Raw genomic sequence first — 7261 nt, forward strand, 5'->3', positions numbered from 1 at the left:
GCAGGCCAAAACTCCATCCCACCAAAACAGGCTAACATTTCAGGCGGTCTTTTCAAACAGCTCTTACACTAAAAGGGCATTATCATAATTTTCACAATTTCACAGTATTATTCCAACCTCACAGTGTGGAAATATATATAAAACACAGGAATATCGAATTTTTGACTGCACTGGCCTTTAAATAATCCAAAAGAATCCCTACTTTCACCAAGAAGTTTTCTTATTAATTAGTTGTCCTCCTCCCTGCCGAGTCTATTTATCTCCACAACATTTCCCTGACATTTTGGAGATCAGTGGGAAAGGGCAGCAGTGTGTATATCAGCATGAACCTAATTGAAAACTTCAACTCATTTAATTTAGTTTAACCTGAGGTCCCCAGTTATTGGTTAGGACTGAGGGGTGGGTGGGGTAATGGAGGAGGATAGAGGGAAATGATTGGTTAAGAAATCACAGCATTGGGCAGCATCCATCAGTTCTGGGAGGGAAGAGCTGTACAAGTCTGTGAGGGACTATCGGTAATGTTATCGTGGTGATCAATGAGGATAAATACAAGCGAAAATTGGGTTTTTTCGCCACGGATGGTCACATGATCTGAAAATACTCAGGGTCCTTGTTTGTAAAAGTTTAAGTAGATGAAAAAGCTAAACTCAGGTATGAATGCACACACACACACACACACACACACACACACACACACACACACACACACACACACACACACACACACACACACACACACACACACACACACACACACACACACACACACACACACACACACACACACACCTCAAACCACTACAATAGCTCTCTCCCTTCTGCATTGAATTCCTGTACTCCATTTCTCCCTCGCTCCTCATCCCCATCTCCGCTCCTGTCGTCCCTCTCCTCCCCTCAGATCCCTTCATCTTCTCTCCTGCTGATCCATCTTTCATCCCCTCCTCTCTCTCTGTCAGAATCCTATTGCTTTCCTGCCAAGCTTTCTCTCCCTCCAGCATGAGTCAGTGAGAGAGGTGCTCATTCCCTTTGCCCTGCAGGAGGCTATGAGGGGGCTGTGAGAGACAACAGGAGGAGGCTCACAGTCCAGAGGCTAACAGAGGAATGGATACTCCAGCTCTACCCAGTGGTCCAGGGGATGATAGGCTCTGGGTATCTAACAGAGGAGCACTAGAGGTATCCATTTTCTGTAATGGGATTCCATTGAGATAGAGACTGTGGACTTCAAGGGAGACCGGTTATGGGAAGGGAGCATGACGATTCTCTGCCTAACCACTACAAGAAACCTGTAGAGTAGTGGAGTGCAATCGTAGAAGTATCCATTTTCGATTTTCTTTAATTACTTTTATCTAAAGCTGGAGATCCTATTGAGATAGAGCACAATGATTCTCTGACTGAATTCTATAAGAAGGCTACAGTGCAGGGTTAGGCAATCGTACCAAGTATTTAAAAGCCTGCGCTTATACTGGCCCTTGCAGAGTAAGATTACCCACCATCCCTGTTTGTAGAGAAATGGCATGGGATAAACTTAACAAGACAGAGGCCTCCACTGATGAATAATGCAACAGGAAGACCGAAACCCTAACCATACTGCCACTGCTAGAAACCACTACTGATCCATGACGCACCAAATCCTCCCCATTTTCTGGTTACCCACCATGTCGGAGACGGTAGCATACTGTACAGTTAGAGGGGTTGAGCACACTCCAGCCCTCATTAGAACAGTACCAGAACCTGAGGTTCCGTGCTCGACTTCTGGGCTGGGGAAAGTCCCACTACAGTAGTACAGAGGATGGAAAATATCTGCCTGGCATAGCTGATCCACAGAGATTTTTAAGTGGAAGGGAGTGAGGGGAGGTTTTAAAGTGGAAGGGAGATAAGGGAGTTAAAGCCTGGAGATTCAGAGAGGGGCAGCCTTGCTCACTCGGCAAAAACCTTCCTCTCTCTTTTCCCTTTGTTGAGAGAATGATCAAAGAGGACGAGGGGTGAGAGAGAGCATCGCTCCCGCCATGGGGGAGTTCAAAGGGGGATAACTTTGGAATGTCAGAATACGGGCTGGATTTCAAATGAGTGTTAGGTTGTGCGTGTCCAGTGGATGCATGCATCTCTGTGTGTGTGTGTGTGTGTGTGTATGTATGCGTGTGACTAAGCAAGAGTGTGCAAGTGTCCTCTAGACGTGCACGTCTCTATGTGTATCTGTATGTGTGCCCGTGCCGCATCTCCGTGCATACTGTAACTGGGCATGCGAATATCCTTTGCATCCTCATACGACTCTTGAAGCGCTGGAGCTTTGATGACTCACTAAAAGGAGGGGATGATGGGGCACTGGCTGTTGTCTGGGAGGATGATCTCTGGATCTAAGGCTGCCTTAGCCTTCCGTCTTTCTTTCTTCCCCCTCTCCCTCCCTCGCTCCATTCGAGGAGCTCTCACCTCACACCAGTGGCACCTCAGAGGAGGAGGGGGAGGATCATCCTACTCAGTGAATTTCATAAAAATAGTGAAACATTTTTTTTTTAAGTTATACTTTTTAGACAAAACTATACTAAATATATTCATATCCCCAATTAACTGATTAAAACATACTGTTATGCAATGAAGGTCTACAGTAGCCTCAACAGCACTCTGTAGTTTAGAACCATAGTCGGAGGACAGCTAGTTTTCCGTCCTCCTCTGAGTACATTGACTTCCATACAAAACCTTCCGGAGGACGTCCTCCAACCTATCAGAGCTCTTGCAGTACTAATTAATATCTTCTCCATCCAATCAAAGGATCAGAGAATTAATCTAGTACTGAAAGCATAAGCTACAGCTAGCTAGCACTGCAGTGCATAAAATGTGGTGAGTAGTTGACTTAAAGAGAAAGACAATAGTTAAACAGTTTTGAACAAATTATCTTGTTCAAAAATTAAGGAGAAGCAGCAGAGAGAGAGCTAGCTATATTTTATTGTATTTTCTTTCTTCTTAGTTTACCTTTCACTTAGTTAGCTAATGCAGCTATCTTACTTAACAACCTGACTCAAACAGAGGAATGCTATTTATGTTAGCTAGCTGGCTAAGGCTATCCAACAATGCAACTCTTCCAAGTCAAGGTAAGCTTTCGGTTTTGATTATTTATTGCCACCGGGGTTCGCCGGTGTAACTGCTAAACTGCTTGCTGTACATACACTGTACTGCGTGATTGTACACATGGATTGGATTGTGAGTTTATTAACGCGTTAGGTCTAGTTTGTTAACTATAACGTTAATAAGGTGACAATGATGTAGGCTGTCTATCGGTTAGCTGTATGAAGGTTTGGCTTGGAGAGGTTTTTGTACCTGGTCACAGACAGCTGTTGTGTTGTGCACTGAAGTCCACAAGCGAAGGGAAAAGGTGAGAAGAGGAGAGCGTGTAGATGTGAGAAGGAATTATACAACGAGCAAAGTGATGATGCTGTATGTGGCTGCTATGAAAGTGAACTGTGTGTGCGGGTGATCAGGGTGTATTTATTCCACAGATTCTGTTGCAAAATGTCTCTTAAACAAACGCAAACGGAATGAAACGGGGAGGGACCTACAGTGGGGGGAAAAAGTATTTGATCCCCTGCTGATTTTCTACGTTTGCCCACTTACAAAGAAATGATCAGTCTATAATTTTAATGGTAGGTTTATTTGAACAGTGAGAGACAGAATAACAAAGAAAAAATCCAGAAAAACGCATGTCAAAAATGTTATAAATTGATTTGCATTTTAATGAGGGAAATAAGTATTTGACCCCTCTGCAAAACATGACTTAGTACTTGGAGGCAAAACCCTTGTTGGCAATCACAGAGGTCAGATGTTTCTTGTAGTTGGCCACCAGGTTTGCACACATCTCAGGAGGGATTTTGTCCCACTCCTCTTTGCAGATCTTCTCCAAGTCATTAAGGTTTCGAGGCTGACGTTTGGCAACTCGAACCTTTTGCTCCCTCCACAGATTTTGTATGGGATTAAGGTCTGGAGACTGGCTAGGCCACTCCAGGACCTTAATGTGCTTCTTCTTGAGCCACTCCTTTGTTGCCTTGGCTGTGTGTTTTGGGTCATTGTGATGCTGGAATACCCATCCACGACCCATTTTCAATGCCCTGGCTGAGGGAAGGAGGTTCTCACCCAAGATTTGACGGTACATGGCCCCGTCTATCGTCCCTTTGATGCGGTGAAGTTGTCCTGTCCCCTTAGCAGAAAAACACCCCATAAACATAATGTTTCCACCTCCATGTTTGACGGTGGAGATGGTGTTCTTGGGGTCATAGGCAGCATTCCTCCTCCTCCAAACAAGGCGAGTTGAGGCCAAAGAGCTCCATTTTGGTCTCATCTGACCACAACACTTTCATCAGTTGTCCTCTGAATCATTCAGATGTTCATTGGCAAACTTCAGATGGGCATGTAGTATATGTATTTTTGAGCAGGGGGACCTTGCGGGCGCTGCAGGATTTCAGTCCTTCACGGCGTAGTGTGTTACCAATTGTTTTCTTGGTGACTATGGTCCCAGCTGCCTTGAGATCATTGACAAGATCCTCCCGTGTAGTTCTGGGCTGATTCCTCACCGTTCTCATGATCATTGCAACTCCACGAGGTGAGATCTTGCATGGAGCCCCAGACCGAGGGAGATTGACAGTTCTTTTGTGTTTCTTCCATTTGCGAATAATCGTACCAAATGTTGTCACCTTCTCACCAAGCTGCTTGGCGATGGTCTTGTAGCCCATTCCAGCCTTGTGTAGGTCTAAAATCTTGTCCCTGACATCCTTGGAGAGCTCTTTGGTCTTGGCCATGGTGGAGAGTTTGGAATCTGATTGATTGCTTCTGTGGACAGGTGTCTTTTATACAGGTAACAAGCTGTGGTTAGGAGCACTCACTTTAAGAGTGTGCTCCTAATCTCAGCTCGTTACCTGTATAAAAGACACCTGGGAGCCAGAAATCTTTCTGATTGAGAGGGGGTCAAATACTTATTTCCCTCATTAAAATGCAAATCAATTTAAAACATTTTTGACATGTGTTTTTTTCTGGATTTTTTTGTTGTTATTCTGTCTCTCACTGTTCAAATAAACCTACCATTAAAATTATAGACTGATCATTTCTTTGTCAGTGGGCAAACGTACAAAATCAGCAGGGGATCAAATACTTTTCCCCCCCACTGTACCTACATTTGTCCAAAAGAAACTCTTGTTTAAGCAAACTGTTTGGACTAATGATTACACCCCAGGTCAGGTAGATGCAGTCAAGAGTGTGCACGGTGTTATCACATGAGTCACTGTCTGCCACATTGATTACTCCAATTTGTCTCACGAACCTGCGCACCTACATCCTCTCCCTAATCTTGAACGGCACAAACCGCCACAGCCTCACACCCCCTTTTCTTCCCTCCCTCTCTCCATTCCTCCCTCCATTCCTCCCTCTTTCAGAGCTCAACCCCAGCTGGTCCCACTGGCTCACCTCCCACCCTTCCCCCTGCAGAAAGGCTGTCCTGGGATAACACTAGTGCCTTGTATACCCTCTGTAAGGACATTAAGGGCTCAGCACTGGGCTGGCAGCCTGGCACAGATCCAAAGAGTGCAGAGAGAGAGAACAGAAGGAGAGAGACAGAAGGAGAGAGAGAGAGAGAGAGAGAGAGAGAGAGAGAGAGAGAGAGAGATACAGAGAGAGAGAGAGAGAGAGAATACAGAGAGAGAGAGAGAGAGAGATACAGAGAGAGAGAGAGAGATACAGAGAGAGAGAGAGAGAGATACAGAGAGACAGAGAGAGAGATACAGAGAGACAGAGAGAGAGATACAGAGAGACAGAGAGAGAGATACAGAGAGACAGAGAGAGAGATACAGAGAGACAGAGAGACAGAGAGAGAGAGAGACAGAGAGACAGAGAGACAGAGAGACAGAGAGACAGAGAGACAGAGAGAGAGAGAGAGAGAGAGAGAGAGAGAGAGAGAGAGAGAGAGAGAGACACATCAATATATCTGTTTGAAATGGGACTGTGTTTTATCTCCCTCCTCAGAATTGGGGACTGCAAAAGTGTTAGTATTTGTAAGCCACGGCAAATGCCTGCAATGAGTGCTTTACCTCTGTGTGTGTGTCTGCTGAAACACCTACCCATCTCCTCTATGCTCAGGTGTCTGCAGCAGTTGGGAAGTGGACACGCAGGTACTCTCTGGAGCGCATGTCCGCCTGCAATCCCAAAAAGATAGCAGAGGGGCTAACTTCTGCTGCCGTCAACAACACCGATTAGGCCTCTTGTCTTCCCACTGTCATAAAACCGCACACCTGTGTATTCTGCAATATCTCCGTGAATGTTTGAGTTATGACACTACACTCCTCAACTTAGAATCCCCTGTCCTCCCCCCGCATAGGATTAGAAAAAAGCAGCCTAAAACATATCAACAACAAGAACACCCTCACAAAGATTTGCTGCATGCTTCATCTCGACATGACAATGACAACCATTCATCCATCAAATTGCTTTAAAAACTCATCTAGAACTGTTTATTTGATTTCCGACCTGCCTTTGTTCTTGCTACGTGACTCAGTAAGAGTCGTGGATTGCGTGCGTGTGTGAGATTTTCTTTTGCTTGTGTGGTTGTGCTTTGGCTGTAAGTGTATGTGTGTGTGTTTCTATGCGTGTGTGTGCTTTAGCTGTAAATCATGGATGGTATAAGGTAGGTGTGAGGATTTAAAATGAAAGGGGGTTTAGAATGTGTTTGGTAATGAATGTGTGGCCTTGGTAAAGCCCTAGTGTCAGTTACCTTAATGAGAACTGTCAGAGTGTGAATTCCACTGGGGATTTTTCTTCTCTCTCTATCAATCAGCAAGGACCTCAGTCACTCCATTTGCAGCTGAAGCCCCTGAATTACCCAGCACCTGCATGGAAACATGTGTACACACACGCTGGCACATAGACAGACACTGTGCACAGACACACACAAAAAAACTTCACACCCGTGGTGAACGCACACTCAAACAGATCTTAAAATACCCCCAAAAAACTTCACATTACAGAAACATCATAAAAGACCAGTGTTTATCTTAGATCCATCTGGGGTCTGCTCCAGTAGCTGTGGGCGCGGCGCGGAGCACGCAGAAATAACAGGTGGGTTCCAACTTCCTCATTATCATAACTTCCCATAGCACTCAGCGAAGCACAGAGACAACACTCGGCTGATTAGTCACTGCTTTGGATGGGAGTGGGAGAGAATACAGGGAGCAAAAGAAAAGAAAAGGAGAGAGAACGAGAGAGAGAATGAGAGAGAGAGAACGAGAGA

The 7261-nt window shown here is 45.1% G+C and overlaps 1 pseudogene; it reads right to left on the reverse strand.

Moving 5' to 3' along the window:
• Positions 1-6110: 6110 nt before the first annotated feature.
• The window catches only part of LOC106564974 (endonuclease V-like), a 37606-nt pseudogene continuing 36455 nt past the window's right edge, over positions 6111-7261 (reverse strand).

Source organism: Salmo salar, chromosome ssa12 (genome assembly GCF_905237065.1).
Source record: "Salmo salar chromosome ssa12, Ssal_v3.1, whole genome shotgun sequence".
Lineage (NCBI taxonomy): Eukaryota > Metazoa > Chordata > Actinopteri > Salmoniformes > Salmonidae > Salmo > Salmo salar.